Source organism: Tribolium castaneum, unplaced genomic scaffold, assembly GCF_031307605.1.
Source record: "Tribolium castaneum strain GA2 unplaced genomic scaffold, icTriCast1.1 ptg000038l, whole genome shotgun sequence".
NCBI classification, from domain to species: Eukaryota; Metazoa; Arthropoda; class Insecta; order Coleoptera; family Tenebrionidae; genus Tribolium; species Tribolium castaneum.
Window position 1 is genome coordinate 75,001 of NW_026986638.1, and position 4,769 is coordinate 79,769.

Sequence of the window (4,769 nt, forward strand, 5' to 3'; positions counted from 1 at the left end):
TTCGAATTAAAAACGAACCAACGACATATCTACACCACATCAACATCGGCTTTCGCCTAGGGCTTAGGATCGACTGACTCGTGTGCAACGGCTGTTCACACGAAACCCTTCTCCACGTCAGTCCTCCAGGGCCTCGCTGGAGTATTTGCTACTACCACCAAGATCTGCACCGACGGCGGCTCCAGACGGCCTCACGGCCAGTCCTTCTGCGCTCACCGCCGCGACCCTCCTACTCGTCAGGGCTTCATGGCCGGTTAATTAAATAACCGACCGCACATGCCGCTGACGGCCGAGTATAAGCACGACGCTTCAGCGCCATCCATTTTCAGGGCTAGTAACTTCGGCAGGTGAGTTGTTACACACTCCTTGGCGGATTCCGACTTCCATGGCCACCGTCCTGATGTCTTAAGTTACCAACGCCTTTCATGGTATCCCATAAGCGTCGATTTAGGCGCTTTAACTCGGCGTTTGGTTCATCCCACAGCGCCAGTTCTGCTTACCAAAAATGGCCCACTTGGCACTCTGATTCGAGTCTCGCGGCTTCATATAAAGTTCGAGCAAGCCGGAGATCTCACCCATTTAAAGTTTGAGAATAGGTTGAGGCCGTTTCGACCCCAATGCCTCTAATCATTCGCTTTACCGGATGAAACTCGTAAGCGACGAGCGCCAGCTATCCTGAGGGAAACTTCGGAGGGAACCAGCTACTAGATGGTTCGATTAGTCTTTCGCCCCTATACCCAGTTCCGACGATCGATTTGCACGTCAGAATCGCTACGGACCTCCATCAGGGTTTCCCCTGACTTCGTCCTGACCAGGCATAGTTCACCATCTTTCGGGTCCCAGCGTGTACGCTCTTGGTGCGCCTCTTCTCGCAATGAGAATGAGACGCCCCGGGAGTGCGGGGCGACAGCCGTAACGGCCGCCCATCTTCCCTTAGTCCGTGCAAGACGAACTTTCACTTTCATTGCGCCTTTAGGTTTAGTCATGTCCCAATGACTCGCGCACATGCTAGACTCCTTGGTCCGTGTTTCAAGACGGGTCCTGAAAGTACCCAAAGCTATAGCGTCGCAGATCGGCGTTTCAACCGAGTCTGTCCGAGAACTCATTGGCGAACAGCCATTCGTAGACAGAACCGACACCAGGTGCGATTACCGTCATAAACGAACGCGCTTGCCAATGGTCGGACGCTAACTGTGTAGCGGCCCGGCGCCATATGCATACCTTCGAGCGAGTCGACCGGGAAACACCGCGGGTTCGTCCGAAACGGCGAACCGTTCGAACGGGCTCCACCGCGGGCCTTAGATCGACACCCAAAGGATCGCGACGTCCTACTGGGGGAGAAGTGCACGCGTTCGACTTCGGTTCGCATAAACAAAAGGCGCGAACGACGCGTACGCCGTTCGTCGCACGATCATTTAGCGCCGCTATCGAGTCACGCTGAATCTCCCCTTTCGACCTTTCGGGTTTCTCAGGTTTACCCCTGAACGGTTTCACGTACTATTGAACTCTCTCTTCAAAGTTCTTTTCAACTTTCCCTCACGGTACTTGTTCGCTATCGGTCTCGTGGTCATATTTAGCCTTAGATGGAGTTTACCACCCACTTAGGGCTGCACTCTCAAGCAACCCGACTCTGAGGAGAGATCCTCCCGTTATCGGCAACGGTCACTACGGGCCTGGCACCCTCTATGGGCTGTGGCCCCGTTCAAGATGGACTTGGACGCGTCGCACAATCTCGGGATGACGGATCCTCCCTAACACCACATTTCCCGGCGTCCGGTTTCGGCCGCGGGATTCAGTGCTGGGCTTTTTCCTGTTCGCTCGCCGCTACTAAGGAAATCCTAGTTAGTTTCTTTTCCTCCGCTTAATAATATGCTTAAATTCAGCGGGTAGTCTCACCTGCTCTGAGGTCGCAAATATAAATTTGCCTTTATTTTGTCAGACGATAATTACACGTATTCCGTTTATATGGCTGCCTCCAAACAATTTCAAACATCGATCTGACGTCGTTGCGAGAATGTTGTTGTTGTTAATTATAGTGCATAAAATATGCATATAAACAACTTTAACGTCTCGGACACGACGATCGCTTCGTTCGAAATTTAAGCGTTGTGGCTGCTTTTTAATATCGGACGTGCTACGTCTAAACCAACTTGTACCAACAAACTAATAAGAATGTCAGCCGCTATTGCGTTTTAGGATGCCGCGTTATTTTTTATATTGTTTTTATTGTTGTCTACGTTGCATAATATTTTATTATGACAACCGACAATCAATTAACAATTATAGTAACGCGTCATATTTGCACCCAACACGCTCCGACGTAATTGTCTACACAACATTGTGCGCTGTGTTTAAGACAAAAACCGAGCAGTCTTTGAAATTGACACGACCCTCAGCCAGGAGTGGTCCGGGAACAGTATATCCGAGGACCGCAATGTGCGTTCGAAATGTCGATGTTCATGTGTCCTGCAGTTCACAAGTTGACGCGCAATTAGCTGCGTTCTTCATCGACCCACGAGCCAAGTGATCCACCGTTCAGGGTAATCTTTTCAAACAAATTTAAAATATTATTACATAACGCACCGTTCCACATCGAAATCGTTTCATCATCACACAACAACAAAAATAACTACTTAAGGTTATTACAATTGTGATGTATATGTGAGAAACGGACCAATCGAAAGAAACGTTCGGCGTTATATTTTATAATATTTTATTTAATTAAAGTGGCATTTGTTTCTACTTATCGAAAAGAGTATGCAGTTATAGTTTAAGTTTACATAAAGAATAACCCGATGATATTAACGTTTTATAAATACGTATATATATCTATTAGGTTTTTTTTCTCTATCAACTTTGTCTATAAAACTCTGCTCCTTTTGCGATAAGCATTATGTATATTTATTAAATAGAAAATATGTCGAAAAACCAGACGTTTTCTTCAAACAAACGCCACAGCTACAAACTTAATCACAACAATATTTACCAAACAATACAATTGTAGGGTGTTTTGTGTGATACGTCGTTTGGTGGGCATTCTAAGAACGTCCGTCGACATAAAAACGAATCAAAAGAAAAGCACAGGCAGTGCAAAACGTTCCTTCGTCAGTCGGGCGTATATCATTTAAAACCCACAGAATCTAAAAAAGTTAATAAACTTTTTTATTTAGATTCCTACGGTTCGTCGCGTCGTTAAAGTAAATTATTACTTCGACGCATGCGGAACCCAGGTACCCGAAAACCGTAAGCCTAAGCGTTTTTTTCCAAACATCACTCACTATCGATAAAGTAAATTGATTTTATGTATTTATAAATGTGCGTTTGTATGTATAGTAGTATAGTAGTAGTATATTTTGTTATTGGTTGTTTCGAGCTTTTTATTGTTATAAAACGTTTTTGTAGTCTTGTACATAAAGTACAGACGAATAGACAGCCCCTTTTATTTATTAATAAACTCCAACCATTTACAAATTAAATTACAACTACAACATCTCTTTTACACATTAATTATACACCATCTTTATTTTCTTTTTTCCGAAGCGAATACGATGAAGAAAATACGCAAAGACTGGCTTACAAAACCGTAAGCCTAAGCGTTTATTTTTCAAACATCACTCACCATCGGTTAAGTAAAATGATGGTATGTATAAATGTGTATTTGTATGTACAGTAGCGTATTAATTTTGTTGTTGGTTGTTTCGAGTTTATTTATTATTATGGTTTGTATGTATAAAGTTTTAGTCTTGTACATAAAGTACAGACGAATAGACAGCCCCTTTTATTTATTAATAAACTCCAACCATTTACAAATTAAATTACAACTACAACATCTCTTTTACACATTAATTATACACCATCTTTATTTTCTTTTTTCCGAAGCGAATACGATGAAGAAAATACGCAAAGACTGGCTTACAAAACCGTAAGCCTAAGCGTTTATTTTTCAAACATCACTCACCATCGGTTAAGTAAAATGATGGTATGTATAAATGTGTATTTGTATGTACAGTAGCGTATTAATTTTGTTGTTGGTTGTTTCGAGTTTATTTATTATTATGGTTTGTATGTATAAAGTTTTAGTCGTGTACATAAAGTACGATCGTATTGGCAGACACCATTATTATTCATTCATTCATTCTTGTTTGTTATTATAAATAACTCCAACCATATACAAATACTACAACAACAACAACAACATCTCTTGCACATTAATTATACACCACCACTGTGTATTAGTACTTTTTTTCGAAGCGAATACGATGATGGAAATACGCTAAGACCGGCACTGCGAAAGCAATAATAAAACGTTAGCACATAACCATCTTTCGACAATATTGATTCGTGTTAATGTTCGAAAAAATTCTTTGAAAACGTCGTTTACGGCACGTTTACAATCGATTTATAAAAAAAATCGAAAAACGTAACAACAGATCCGCTTAATGCAAGACGACCCGTTGTTGCTTTTCCGTTCGACGCATAATAAAGAATTTTGTATGAGAATTGATCATCATACGAATAGTGTATGTATGTGTGTTTTTTGTTGATCAGCACAGACAAAATGTGTGTGTATGTGTGACAACTAAACAACAACATTTACACGTTAATGATCCTTCCGCAGGTTCACCTACGGAAACCTTGTTACGACTTTTACTTCCTCTAAATGATCAAGTTTGGTCATCTTCCCAGCAACATCGGCAACGTCGAAACGCCACCGCGCACCGGTCCGAAGACCTCACTAAATCATTCAATCGGTAGTAGCGACGGGCGGT

General features: G+C 42.4%; 2 non-coding genes across 2 annotated transcripts in view; both read right to left on the reverse strand.

The window, feature by feature from the left end:
- The window catches only part of LOC135267473 (large subunit ribosomal RNA), a 4,037-nt gene extending 2,127 nt beyond the window's left edge, over window positions 1-1,910 (reverse strand). The window contains exon 1 of the ribosomal RNA XR_010335896.1: window positions 1-1,910. This exon is cut by the window's left edge and continues 2,127 nt beyond it. This is a non-coding gene — a ribosomal RNA (large subunit ribosomal RNA).
- A 476-nt stretch (window positions 1,911-2,386) lies between these two features.
- LOC135267479 (5.8S ribosomal RNA) lies at window positions 2,387-2,543 on the reverse strand. Its single transcript, XR_010335900.1, has one exon. It is a non-coding gene; the product is annotated as a 5.8S ribosomal RNA (ribosomal RNA).
- Between the last annotated feature and the right edge of the window lie 2,226 nt (window positions 2,544-4,769).